General features: G+C 33.4%; 1 protein-coding gene and 1 non-coding gene across 2 annotated transcripts in view; one reads left to right on the top strand and one right to left on the bottom strand.

Moving 5' to 3' along the window:
• FBXL7 (F-box and leucine rich repeat protein 7) overlaps positions 1-15,727 on the bottom strand; it is a 555,926-nt gene that overhangs the window by 201,984 nt on the left and 338,215 nt on the right. The window lies entirely within an intron of this gene.
• On the top strand, positions 7,774-7,876 carry LOC141503752 (U6 spliceosomal RNA). The gene has a single exon (XR_012473073.1). It is a non-coding gene; the product is annotated as a U6 spliceosomal RNA (small nuclear RNA).

Raw genomic sequence — 15,727 nt, 5'->3', positions numbered from 1 at the left:
TTCTCTAGAAATACTGGCATTCATTCTTAGCAAATTAGCTGAGAATAGCAGTTCTATTTCACCATGATATGTCACTTACTATAATGCCAGTTTTAAGTATGGCAACCTGTCAAGTAATGTCATCTATTAAAAATTCTCTTTAAATACTTCCTAAGATAAAATACCTTAGGAAAGAAAGACAATTTACTTCTTTGGGGATCTCTTCAGTACAAACATTCAAAGCCTTCATCTTTAAAACATATGTACCTAGGCAAAAATAAGCAACCCAACATAGTTATACCAATGCCATCCACATAAGGAATTCATCAAATTCTCTATAGTAAAGAAACTAGTTAAAGGATAACAAAAAGTTGAAAAAAGTTTTCACATCCTTGAATCCCTTTGGTTAAATGAGAATTTGTTGCTCAGTTGTTTCAATTGTGTCTCACGCTTCCAGACCCCATTTGGTATTTTCTTAGGAAAGATACTGGAGTGATTTGCCATTTCCTTCTCAGTTGGCAGATGAGGAAATGGAGGCAAAAAGTGTTGTGACTTGCCCAGGGTCACACAGGTAGGTCTGAGGACAAATCTGAACTCCTGAATATGAACCTTCCTGACTCCAGGTCCAGTATTCTCTCTACCATGCAACCTAGCTACCCTTAGATGAAAGGTAGTTCCTATATCTATGGATATAAAGTTTCCAAGGAGGAGGGGGAAAATGTAAGGTGGTCATCAGTTATTGGTGTAGGCAATTTTACACAGACCTACTTTGCCACTTCTTATATTCACTAGAGACCATATCAAGGGGCCCACATCAACAGTATATCCACTAGGAAAAATACATGAATATTTTGGGTTAGTCTTGGTTATTTAATTTCTAATAAAACCCCTCATTATACTGTTCAAAATATTTCCTTTCTCTCAAAGTCTTGCTCTCTAATTTCTCTTACTTAACAAAGAAAAATTAGAAAAATATTTGAAAGAGTGAGTATAAAAACAGAAAAGTCTTAACTTTGAAAAAGGTCCAAAAGTCTTCAAGAAGAAAAGAAGTACAGACAGTATTAAACTTAATAGTTTATCTTCAAGGAAGGAGGGTGAGATTTTGTTTGATTGTATAATGTAGAATTTATAATTGTATTGAAAGCCATGAAGAAGATATTGGGGGGGGGTGTAAAACAATATTCGCCATCTTGGATCTATAAATTATGTTAGCAGAACCAAAAGTCTTTGGGAAATCCTACAGCCATATTCTCACTGCTAATGGAAAAAATTAAACAAAACTGATAAAATGAACTTTATGGGGCATTTGTTTACTCCTAGCAACTTGCTCTTTAAGCTCATGATTTCAGTTTATTTGGAGCTTCTGAAGAATGACTGATAGAAGGAAAAAAATTGATAAAACAGGAGAGAAATGAGTAAAACCAGTATTTATCACTACTTTAAATGAGACAACAGAATATCAACATTAAAAATGTGGGTTATCATAACATTCAGATCTTATGTTTTCTCTGATCACATTTAAGCATTTTCAAACAACTGCTGTCCAATAACTAAAACTAGTTCTTAAATCAACTAATAGTCCATTAAATGACATAAGTTAAACACATTCAGGGGGTTACTGTATTCCCTTAATTCTGTCACTGTAGGGAAAAGGAAAGGTAGTATTCTAGAAGTCTTATTTGGAATGGCATCTATGTTTTGATGATTCCCATGATTTCTGTATTAATCTAACTAGGTAGACAAATTCATGGTCTTCTGACATCTGCAGCTGCCTAGGGACTTGTTATCAAAGTTTGGAAGAAGGTTCTACTTGAATTAATGACAGATGCTGTAAAAAGGCTTATTCAACAAGGAGGAAAAAACAGTTTTGCCTGAAGGATCTAACACATTTATTCTAAAAGTATAGATTGACTCAAACCAAAGAAAGTCTTGTAAATGACTTGCCATAAAGAGAGATTGCAATATGTGTACATTCAAAGTTCATAAAAATCTATACTTTGTTTGAAAAGAGAAGTTCTGCTTGTTTCTGAGAAACATTCTAGGAAACATACATTTTTGGTTCTAAAAAAGGATGTTAATTCTGGAATACCCAGATAACTTAGTGATAGTATGTTTTAATTTTGAAGCAGTTTCTTGTGTTATATTGGATTTGAACTCCTAATGTAAGTCAGTGAATAGATGGTCTGAGAAAATATGAAGCTAGTCTGTAAGTCAAATATAAAGCACACCAAAACTGTTCAATTAAACACTTCATTGGAGGATCTACCACTATTACATCTTGTTTACTCTGTAACAAAACAAACACTTGTTTACTCTGTACTTAAAGTATTAGATATTCTGACTTTGTATTGTCCCTTTAGTTGTATTGTCATTTCCTAAGTTCAACAAAAAATTAAATAACTTTTCCAATGTAGACAAAAACATATGTTTTTTGTAAAGGGTAATATTTTTCTTCAGGGTTAGATTTTTTAAGCACATTTGAAATTCCTAAATTGTAGCTTTAATTTTCTAGATATGAATAATTTTGGACATGAAGGGATTTATTCACCACTGGGTCATGTTTTGGAAGGTCTGCTTCTTGGTCCCCTGTTGTAGAAGCTAGTCTTCTTGCACCATTTTCACTGCTGGTCTAGGACCAACAAAGTCTAACAACATTAAGCAACTGAGATTGTTAATATTTTCTGAACTAGCCTAAACCCAGAGAAATTCTGTTAGGGCAGATGGAAGCAGAATGATCCTCCAGGTTATATCATAGTCTAAATCCCAAACTTAGCTTCAAAGTCCAAATTCTAAAGCCACCTTAATAATTAATGAACAGAAGCTTGATTCTATGGTTAGCCACAGATCTAGGGTGCATTCAGCTAGCAGAACAATAACAACCAAAAAGGAAAACCAAACAAAAAAAGACCCAGCAAGTAGTCAAAAAACCTATACATACCAATGTGATAGAACTATGTTTCTGTTTTTGTTTTTTAGTGAAATGAAGTCTGCATACTATTCTTTTTAGTACATCAAAGTGTGTAGTTCCTTGGTGGCCCTCTCTTATCCATCCTTAGACTCTGAGAAAATCCAATGGGAATCCAATAACAAAAACAAAAATACAAAATAGAAATGAAAAAGAAAATAAATATTCACATTGGTATCAATCCCATTTTAGGAAGAAAATATTTCTATAAAATGTATTAAAGATCAATCTTGGATTTAGAATAAACTTAACTTAAATGACCATTCACTGAATTTATTCTGGCTTAGAATACAGTTTAAATACTCTCAGAGAATCCCACAATAATCAGAGTCTATAATAAACTCCCGAGTCAAAATGAGGAAAGACATTAAATTCGGTTTAACAATAACTGCAAACTCTTAAAAAATTCATTGGTTCTTCCCTCCCTCACAAATCAGAAACAAAGGAGGCATTTCTCTTGCAACACAAGGGACAAGTTTTGGAACAGGAATGAGCAGGCTTAAGGATTTACAAAATGTGATGTATTGGGAGGTATCCTTTCAGCCACTATGCAGAAGAAAGGAAAATCATGTAATTCAACTTTTTTAACTTGTGCAAAAGAGCTTCACCAGACACATGAACTCTTCATTGCCTCTGGCTTTCCAGTCTAGGGGACTTTATCTTTGTTTTTCTGTTCCTCAAATACATACATTGCTGGCTTACGTCAGGCTTCATGACCACAGCTCAACTATGATTTGAGTAAGAAAGGCAGCTGTCTATGTAGTGAGCCAACGACAATCAAATGAACCCCAAAGGGAGGGGGAGACATGCAAAAATTAAAGTTTGTAGCCAAATATGGCACAAGATATAGATTGTGGGTGCCCATGGGCACAAAGCAGGAAATGTCTCATAAATTTAAAATAGCTCCTTTGCTTCAACATTTCAATAAGAGACTTGCTGGGAAAATGCAGGTGCGGTTACAGAAAAGTATAATGCATCAAGCAGTGAACAAAATCTCTTCTTTCTTAGCCAATCTAAATATGATGCCTACCCTTGAGGTCAGGGATAGTGGAGCCACAAAAAGTGCAGACAAATATGTCATAGATCCTAATATTCAAGTCAGTTAGAATGTTGTCTAAGAACTTGAAAGCTGGGCCTTCAGTAGCAGTGATTTTTATACTTGCTAATTAAATATGTCCCAGGGAAAATATTTCTTAGTATTTTGAGGTCAAGAAATTATTCTTCATTATTGCCCTAAGGTCATTAACTTCATTTTCTTGAATTTATTTATAAAGATAAAGAAACCCTCCTCTCAATATATTGGTTAATGTATATTACTTTGGAAAAATCATGAAACCTAAATTTGATTGCCGCTTATGTTCAGCAAAAGGGTACATGGATTCTGATCACATATTTTCTATTAACCAAAAAGTAACACTAATCTGAGCTATATATATTATCAAGTAATAAAATAATCAATTTTTGAAAATACTCTAAAATTCATAATTAATAAATAATAAAGTTTTGCTGTAATGGCAATATTACTTTCATACTAATTAAAACTGTTTCATCAAAAAAAATTTCATCAAATACAATCAATTACAAATATTAACTAACTACTATTATTTTTTTACTTGTCTTTATTTTTTTCTTTTATTTTTAGGAGGTTTTTTGGGGGGTTTATTATTTTTTTTGCAAGGCAGTGGGGTTAAGTGGCTTGTCCAAGGTCACACAGCTAGGTAATTATTGAGCGTCTGAGGTTGGATTTGAACTCAGGTACTCCTGACTCCAGGGCCGGTGCTCTATCCACTGTGTCACCTAGCCGCCCCTCTTTACTTATCTTTACAATACTCTTAACACTAATAGCACCAAATTAAGACCATAAGCCATGAGCTGATGATCCTATGTTTATGATATGTATATGATAAAGAACAGCTAATTCTCAATTCCCATTAGAATAATAAAAAATATTGCCACCAGCACTGCAAAATGGTAGCTAATCCACCATCAGTATGTCAGTACTGAGAAAAATGAACTGAGTGTGTAGTCAGACTTATCTGAATCCTATGTGGTCAGTATGAAAGTTTGAACACATCCAAAAGGCAATAGGATGGTGAATGGTCTCAACATCAAGTCAAAAAGGGATATTTAGGGATGGCTAGCTGAGGCCCTGGAGTCAGGAGTACCTGAGTTCAAATCTGGCCTCAGACACTTAATAATTACCTAGCTGTGGGCAAGCCACTTAACTCCATTACCTTGCAAAAAAAAAAGGATATTTAGCTTGGATAAGAGAATTTTTAGTGATATACCAAGACATGTGTGTGTGTAATATGTGCATATATATATATATATAATACATATGTAATATAAATGAATATTTTATCCTCAAAATATGCCTAAATGTACATATTATATATACATATATAATATAAATGAATATTTTATCCTCAAAATATGCGTAAATGTACTCATGTTATAATTTCTATTTCTTAGAGATGAAGAAGCCAATATTTAGAGAAGTTAAATATCTTTCTCAAGGTTATTTAACAAGAACATATAAAGTTTTGAATCTTGATCCTCTAACAGCATGCACCTCTTTCTTTCTAGAGTTCCAAGTTACTATAAGGTCTGATTACTTTGTTTATATGTTATAGTCATATCACTTCATAAGGACTTTGAGATCAGGAACCATGTTTTTACTTTAGGATTTTTGACTCTACTGTGGTTCAATATTGAAAACAGGATTTGAACTCATGTTTATGTTGATTATCACTCTACTGCTCTTTCCACCCTACTCCCCCTAGCTCTTGAGTTATTATTAGGTAGAATAGAGATTAGACTGGTTCTCTTTGGCACCAAACCACAGAAATAGCAATAATTGGGTAAAAAACAATAACAGGAACATTTTACAAGATATGGTATTAGGCATAGGAGAAAAGACAACAAATAAACAATAAAAATGACATCTCCTGCCCTTAATGAACTTTCTACTTCTAATGGGGTATCAAGGTCTGCCTAAAGTTTTTTTGAAGCCTCAGACTTAAATTCCTTGTCACATTTTGATTCAATAAAATTAGGTATAAAATTAGATAAGGTAATCTCTCACCTCTCATGACATCCAATCATAAACAGAGAAGATAAACTAGAGAAACTGGTTCCCTTGGATACAAGCAGCACCAACATCCTAATTCAAGAAGAAATTCCTAGTCATAACCAATGCAATAAATATAAAAGAAACGCTGGAATGAAACCCCTAGAACATAAAATGGAGTCCTGCAGGGAATGTCAGGATTACGTTTGCTAAGAAATATTGTCACCTCAGATCACAGGGTTGAATTGCATAAGAAATCTCTTGACAATCTTGGTTGTAACAATCTGTCTATCTGTCACTGTCTCTATATATTCATGTCTAGAGACAAGTATCAACTGGTCATTTTCCATCTGAGTTTTTGTTTTTTAGGTAAAATAATGATTGCTGAGCAATCATTTAGAACACCATGTGAATGCAGGGAGTCATGTTTCAATAGATGAAATAATTGAAAATCAATCACAAATAATGATTAAAGAAACAAAACAATGTGAGAAATATTTGATTTGGTAATTACTATAATGAACTGCTTAGCTGTTTTCATCCCTGCTTCCCTCAAAACTTCCACATCTGGGACCACTTGAATCCCACCTGCAAGTTTGATCCTATGTTAGGTTCTGAGTCCAATATAAGTTAATATGAACAAAAATAGCCTTAGATCAACACTCAGCATGGAGTCAATCTTGAACTATGTCCTACTCAGACTTGGATCACTACATAACTGCATTATTGACTTCTTTCCCTTTTGACAAAATCCCTCTATCATGTTTCAGTTCAGTAGTAAATTAGTAATTTCCTTGTTCCCCTGGTTGCTGAGGTCCTGTCTCATAGCTAGTTCCTCCAATAACTGGATTTCTTGATATCAAACCCAGTATCTTCATAACTTGGTCTTATTAGATGATATAGATATAGATGATATAGATATAGACATGGATATGGATATAGATAGATATAGATATAGCTATAGCTATAGATATATATATATAGATATAGATATAGATATAGATATAGATATAGATATAGATATAGATATAGATATAGATATAGATATGGATATAGACTCAAGCCAACTTTCTACATAGTAGACTTTGGCAGATGGATAAATATCCCAGACTCTGGACTCAATATGGACTTTTGGCAGAGGATTTTTTTTTCAAAATAAACTGATCTCCAAGTTTGGGTGCCCATTCTTTATAAAACTTCCACTCTATGCTTTCTCTTCTGTCCTGAAATCAGAACTATTCCTAACTTTTTCTAGTTCAAGTTTTCCTAGTCTGATTTATCCCAACCATCAATAAGCACCAATCATTAAAGCAAAGTATTCTTTAATATTAGTACTCATATCTATCAGTACTCTTAGATATATCTGTCCCTCTGACTGGAGGTCTGAAGGGAGGAACAACAACAACAACTCTCCTCCCAAAGACTCTCTTTAAAGAGGGTCTAGAAGCCTATTGGATTCTTCATTTCTTGTTCGGCTGTATAACCTGAAGGGCAGGGAACATCTTTTTTTCTTCTTCATATCTCCAGAACAAGCAAAGAGCCTGGAAGGTTTATTCTTCATTGCATTGCATTGCATTGCATTGCACTGCAATGCATTGAATTGTATTGTAGGTACAAATACTATAAGTATCCTTAGAACCTCATATTATGGAAAAATATTGCGGGTTTGAAGGTAATACATTATACCTAGAATTAGCCTCATTTGAACTGCTATCTGATTATCTTTAAGAAATGCTTCATTTGGTATAGTCAACCTCTAATTTACTCCGGTGGCATATAAACTACAACTAAAAGGATACAGAGAAAATTAGTCTCCTCTGTCCAAGGATGACACACATACTTGTGAAATGCTTTATTTTTTCCTCCAAAAATCTTATGTCTGATCAACAATTGGAGGTAAGCTTGGATTCCCATATAGTTCTCTGGTTCATTTTCCAGATGAGGAAACTGAAACAAACAGGGTTAAGTGACTTGCCCAGGTTCATACAACTAGTAAGAGGCTGAGTCTGGATTTGAACTCACAAAGAAGAGGCTTCCACAAAGAAGAGGCACTCTATCCACTGTGCCATCTAACTGCCTCATTGATATGATGATTACAGCCATTTTTATAATTAGTGTCACCACCACTATACCAGTTATGTTCAATATTATTCATAACAGGATAATTGTTTGATGTTTTATGGTCTAATATATAATTTTATTCTCAAAACTGGTTGAACTATTTTGAAGGTGATTAACAATATTTCTTTGTATTTGTATCCCCATGGCTTAGCATAGTACCTGGGACATAATCAGTATTTAAAAATATTTGTTGCCTGCTTGCTTTCATTAGAAAGTCTGGTAGGCTTAGCTCCCAGATGCAAAATAAAATACTCTTAGAATTTAAACATACTTGTAAATTAGTAATTTCATCGCTAATAGCAACTAAGACCCATAATTAAGAATAACAGAGATCATGTTAAATATTAACTTTAAAAATGGGAGTGGAAAGGATAATTTTATTCATGAATTTGTTAACTCTACTGCTAAAAAGAATGATTGTATCTGAGCATTAGTTATGACAGATATATTGCATTAAAATATACATATATGTAGATACATTCCCACACATAAATATGTACATTGTGTGCATGCATCTGAGTGTATGTATGTATATAAAGGCAGTGTTTCCATGTCTTATCTGTCCTTGAAGTGCATGGGCTGCTCATGGCCCTGATTCTTCCACTGAATATCATGGGACCTTTGAATTGCTCAGTTTTTGCCTTGGCTGGTTTTCCCCTTTTCAAATAACTTGGCCAGCTACACTACTTGGGTCTCACCACTATAATACCAAACTTAATGTAGACACCCAGATCAGTTTAACTCAATGCAACTCAGAACTCCCAAATCAAGCAATCTGCCAACTTCAGTCTCCCCAGCTGACCACATTAAGATTTAAATGAACTTGCACTTTAAAAGTAGAAGACTAAAGAATCATGAACAAATGGAGAATGGTAGAGAATAATCGTTGGAATTACTGTTCAGGGTAGGATTGGGAGAGGGGTTTGGGAGAAAGATTAAACATTTTAAGATGGTTTTCCATTTATTGACATATATAGTCCTCAATGCAAGCTGCTTAAGCTATGACATTAGTATGGGGACTGTCCTCCTCAAAGGGAAATGGCATTCCTTTCCACTAAACCATATCCTGAGAATTATAATCTATTTGTCAAAGCCACAGTGACTTTGTAGTGTTACTTTTCCATATTGTGGGCAGTCAACAGCCCTGCATCAGCACCCTGATATAGAATCACAAGTGAATTTTCCTGGCAAAACCCAGAGACTTGAATATAATATTATTTGGTATTTGGGGTTTGTTGATTTCCTGAAATAAAAGTAAAAAAGAATAAAAATGTTGGATTCAGACTTATGCCAAAAGAAATTAGGATGTGGCAAATAATAGCACTTGTCTCAGTGGGGTTGCATCCAAAGACTACATTGTGGGGCTATATAATCATAGACTGGTCTGGCTCCCATTTTCTGTTTGCTTTCTTCACCAGACTGATGCAGGAGTGCAGCAGCTGTCTGACCAGGGGTACTCTGGCAGAAGAGATCATGTCATGTTTACTTGAAAAGTTCTTCCCTCTCTTTTCTTAGTATATACTTACCCCCCCCCCAAATATAGAGATAGGCATGTATTCCTAGGAATATAAATGTGTCCCTTAGCTGGAGCCTTTAAGAATTTGGCTAAAGAGTTGAGTAAAGAGTTGGTTCAAGCATGAACAGTATTAAAACAAATTTCCTTTTTACTTTCAACTCACACACCTCTTTAGCAGTCCTACTGAGTCTTTGAAAAGCTTCTGCACCTGCTGAGAAGCAAAAGGAAGTAGTATATATGAAACAAATATAAAATATTTTCTCTTTCATTTCTCCCTTTTGAATTTTAATAATTTTGTACATTCAAAGATCATGTACCACTGAGCATTCATTTATATTTATGGTGTTATTGTTTTAAATCAGTAATAGATTCCAAACAGGGATGGCTTAGTAAAGATTGTAAAGTAAATAAATTTCATCTCCTTTTCTTTAGGATAGCTCCTCTTCCTAGATTCATCCATTTAGATACTGAAACTTTCAGAGGATCACACATATACAATTGAAAGGGAACTTAGAGGTCAACTCATCTCCTTATTGGGCAAATATGAAAACTGAGGCCCAGGAAAAGGAAGTCATTTGCTTGAGATCACATGGGTAGTAAGTATCAGAGATAGGAATTAATCCCTGATTCTGGCTCCTCCGTGTTATTTATCTTCTTTTTTCTCTCCCAATCTCATTAAAACCAGTTTTCAAGAAATTCAATTCAATGTCCTTTAACAATTCTAAATACACTTATTGGATTCTAACTAAATCCGGAGTACCATGCTACATCCCGACGATATAAAAACAAAATATGGATAAAACTTCTGTAATCAGTGAGGTTACAATATTGTATGATGGTGATATGGATACACAAATAAATGGAATATAAATAAGAAAATGATTCATTGCAGCTGAGGATCAAGCATAATGTCTGAACACAGTTTCATAGGAACAAGGATTCTTAGTCTTTTTTTTTGATATTGTTGACTACATTTGCATTCTGCTCCAGTCTATTCTCAGAATAATATTTTAATTACATATAATATTATATTATTTTAATTAATTATAATTATTCAATATAATATTTAATCATATAGAAATACAATTATTAAGATATTGTGGAGGAAAAAACATATTCATGGGCCTCTCCTTTAGAAGGAAGAGAAAGAAATAGATAATACTGTGATGAAAATGAAAGGTATGTGTGTAGGGAAGGTGATTTCACTAACCACTAATATTTCTTTGAACTATACATTTCTAAGCAGTTATTCAATTTCAAATAAATAGACCATGATTGATATAGGGAATGAAAGGATTATTTTCCTCTATCATATAGTTGACTACCATAGTCTTATAATTTGTCCTGAAGCCAGAATTTAAGAGACTACAACTAGAAGGAAAGCAGTGAAAATGGATGATGGTGGCATCATATATTAAGATTCTGATTTTACACTCTTTTTTGGTGTTATTTATTTCCTAAATTGGAGTATAGCATCTATTTATTTTTTTAAATTTTTGAGGCAATTCAGAGACTTGCCCAAGATCACACAGTCAGGCAATTATTAAGTGTCTGAAGTCATATCTGAACTCAGGTCCTCCTGACTCCAGGGCCGGTGCTCTATCCACTATACCACCTAGCTGTCCCTAGCCTCTATTTATTAAACCACGATAAATCACTTTCCATCACTGCCTCATCTGGAAAATGGGGATAATGATATATGAAAAGCATTTCCCATGGGTTTTTATAAGGAACACATTCATTAAAGCAAGTAGTATAAGTTAACAATCAACAAACATTTATTAAGCACCTACTATTTAACAGACACCATGATAAATTCAGCAAGAAACAGTTCCTTCTCTCAAGGACCTCATAATCTAATGGGAGAGAGAACAAGAAAATAAGCTATATATAAGATAAAAAAGAAATTAGAAGAGAAAAGGCATTAAAATTAAGAAGGCTTAGCAAAGGTTTCCTTTAGAAGATTGCATTTTAGAAGGGACTTCTAAAGTCAGGGAAGCCCACAGTCATAGATGAAGAGGGAGAGCAATATAAGTATGGAGAATAGGTTAGCAAAATGCCTGGAGTAGAGAGCTTTAGTATTTTGATCATGGAATAGCCAAGAGGCCAGTGGTGTTTTTGGAGCAAAGAATATATGGTAGGAAGTAAGGTGTAAAAAGATTGGAAAGGTGAAGATGTTTGAAGATTAACCAAAACTGGCAGTAATAAGGAACCACTATAGTTGGGTGAAATGTTTGCTTGTGAACTGTAGGAAAATCACTTCAGTGACTAAAGGGATAATAGATTCAAGTGGAGAGAGACTTGAGGTAAGCAGACAACCATCCTGTGAAATATTTATTATCACTTTTATTTCTTTTTTTAATTTAATTTTAATTTTTTCTTTTACAGATGATGACACTGAGACTTAGATTTAATGACTGATTGACTCAGGGTCACACAGCAGATAAGTGCATTCTCTTAAGTGCCTTCTCAGATATTTGAAATCAGATTTTTTTAAATCCAAAGTCTACCATTATATTATGCCATGGGTCTTCTGAATTAATCAAATGAGTTAATGAATAGGGAGGGATATAAGACCACATTAGAAGTGGGAGAAGGACAAAAGTCATAAATTTACAACAAAATTTAATAGGAAAGTGCAGAGAGATGAGGTTTAGGTTTCAGGCTACAAGGGTCTAGTCCAGATATGAGATAAGGCACCAAGTTAGATAAAGGTAGGTTCCATTTTCTCACTACACTAAAGGACCTCCCAGGTATGTGTATCTTTTAGAACTAGCTATGGACAACTTGGGTAGATATTCCAGTCTTTCACAAACTCCTCTCAACTGGAAACTTCTCATACTATTGTTGTCTTCATTAACTTCTACTCAATCCTATGGGGCACTGAGTACTATCAAACAAATTTATTTAAATTGTTGGTTAATTGTATTTATATTCTGACTCTCAATCTCTTAAATTGTAGAATTACTATAAATCAAAATGTATTAATATTAAAAGGTGCTTTGGTTCAGCTTTCTTATTTTACAATGAGGAACCACATCCAAAGAAATGTGACTTGTCCAAAGTTACAAAGCTATTAAAGGCAGAGATAAGACTAGAACCCAGGTTTCCTAGTTCTCAAAAACTTTTCTATTATGAATTCCATAAATTTACTAATTATTCTGCCACTATTCAGTGTTGCATTATCTTTTATTTATTCTGAATTTATTTGTTTCAAGCTCCAAGGGAAATCCCCTAGTTGTAAGATGTATAGAAATGTAAACAAGTCTGTGTTTACCCTAACCCATAAATACTCCACGATTTCAGACTCCAATAAAATTTTATCTCAATAGTTAAGTTAAAGTAGAAAAGTCCTGAGGTGGCTAGGTGGTGCAGTGGATAGAGCACCAGCCCTGGAGTCAGGAGTACCTGGGTTCAAATCCAGCCTGAGACACTTAATAAATACTTAGCTGTGTGGCCTTGGGCAAGCCATTTAACTCCATCTGCTTTGCAAAAATCTTAAAAAAAAAGATAGGAAAGTCCCAACTGCTTTTAATATATCCATAGAGAATAATTTCCTTCACTCAATCATCCTGTTAATTATTATAATTGTGTTTAGGACCTTCCCCCCAATCTTCAGGGGATATATATATATATATATATATATATATATATATATATATATATGCATGTATTTTGATATACAGTGATGAGAGCAATAGATATTAGTCAAAGGACTGAATGTTCATAGTTCTGTAAGAAAATGCCTTCTCTTTTGTGTTTTGGATTCTCCCTGATGAATTATATCTAGAAATGCTGTAACTTCCTCTACCCCTTCTGACTGGAAGCCAGTAGCTATAAATGTGATATGATATGAAAGGGTACAGAAAATTTCCAAACAGTTTCTCCATTGTTCCTATACTACATTTAAAGGATTCTTTTAATTCCTATATAATTATTTTCTATATATAATAATATACTAAGGCCCATATCTATCACTTAATCTTTTACAAAAAATTAATTTATCTAATTAGCTATTCTGTAGGAAATTTTTCAACCAATCAATTAACCACAAAGCATTTTTATTAAGTGCTTATTATTATTAAGTACTTATTATCTCCAAGTGTTATATCAGCACTAGGGATAAAAAGAAAAAAAGTATGTATATATTGCTTATTTATGAATATATATATATATATATATATATATATAGTATGTTCAGATGACAAAGGATTACTGACTTCAGTTTTAAGATTTCCAAGTGATTCTTTATAATTTCAGACTTAAATCCTCTCCACAATTAGATTGGTAGCTCATTCCCTAATAAACTGACCTTAAGTTGTATATATTGTATATATTAGTACAACTATTAAAAATTTTTTTCTCCAAAAATAAACTATATGAAATGAAAGCATGAATAAAATATAGGTCAATAAGAAAAAAATTGGATGCCTTATTTGAAACTGAAACATGATAGATTATTGTTTAAAAAACGATAACAATTTATTTAATGCAATCATCATACATGTGCAAAATTGTCTGTTTGCTCATTTGGTTAATTATATACATCTCCCCACACCCTAAGCTACAGAGGTTTAAAGCAGAGCTAAGTGATTAGTTATTGACATATCCTGGGTACCTGCAACAGAAAAGAATGAGTATTGCAGATGAATAAACAAACATATCTGTAGCAATAATAAAAGAAGTATTTGGTAAATTTTGTCAGAAACAACTTTCAAATATTGAATTATCTATCTTGAGGAAAAATAAAAGAAAACAAACAAACCCTGGGCAGAGGTTTCATAAGATTCACTAAAAGGGCTTAAAACAAGTAAATTCATCCATCTGTTCATACCATACTTTTTTTTCCATTAAGAATAGAATCGTGCTAGACAGAGATAACTTTTTTCAACCATGAAGTGCAATTTGACATGATTGTTATTTTTGGCACCCATTATTTCTGTATAGAGCACCATAAAGTATACAGAGCTGAGCCAAGAAAGGACTTCTGCCAGTCATTTCCAGGTAATCAGAAACTGAAACATGATCCTCTCTCTTCTTTTCTGAATATTCTCAGAGATTCTATATATCAGGGAAAGCCTTCATCTCAATTTACCAGAACTGCAATGCCTAAAGTGATAGAACAAGTCCTTTCATTCTGTGAAACATTATGTATTACATAGATGTTAAAGAGAAAGATACCTGAAGGTAAAATTTTATTTCTTTCTCCTCCACTCTGTCCCATGTGACTGACCTTTGGTGCAGAATCTATGCTTTGATGATTCCTCCTTCAGTTTTGCCTTCTACCATACCTTAATAGAAATTTCAAGGTCCTTTGTTGTCCTTGGCTATTAGGTGATAGAGTGTCTATAATACTAGACTTTGAGATGGGAAAGACAGAGTTCAAATCCTGTCTCAGAAATTAACTACCTATATCTATTCCTTTTACTTTATTCATTAATCAGTAGAAAAGTATAAAAATGTTTGTGATTCAAAATCTGAGCATGAACATAAAAGATACATTTTTACATTTGGTTGTTGGAAAGGGAATAAGCTTTCGATATGATTTTAGACAGGTTTACAAGTTCTGCTCCTAACACTAAAGCAAGATTTTCTTGCCTTTAAATTAATTTCTTTTCATAGTCTGCAATGAGGTGGTATGGCATACATAGTAATAAGGGGCTAGTCTTGGAATCAGGAAGACCTGGGTCTGATAGCTGTGTGCCCATGGACAAATCACTTAAATTCATTTTTGTCTCAATGATAGGATTGGAATTTACAGAGCAGTTGCTGATTTATATTGGTGTATGATATTTCCACACTGATATTTTTTATAGCAATGGAATTATAGGTCCACACCTCCATGAATTTGTTTTCCCATGTCTGCTTTTCATCTCACATATTTTATATTTCTGTATTCAATACAATTCAACAATCATGATCCTACTCTCCGATAGTGCTTTTATTATAGTATAGCACAAATATTTAATTTGCATATATTCTTCTAATTGTTTGCATTGTTGAATTAATAAGACAAAAAGTAAAAATTTCTGACTTCTACATTCTATTCAGCACATCACTAAAATAGAATAATGTG

The sequence above is a fragment of the Macrotis lagotis genome, chromosome X, assembly GCF_037893015.1.
Source record: "Macrotis lagotis isolate mMagLag1 chromosome X, bilby.v1.9.chrom.fasta, whole genome shotgun sequence".
Classification (NCBI taxonomy): Eukaryota; Metazoa; Chordata; class Mammalia; order Peramelemorphia; family Peramelidae; genus Macrotis; species Macrotis lagotis.
This window is presented reverse-complemented; position numbering and strand designations above follow the sequence as displayed.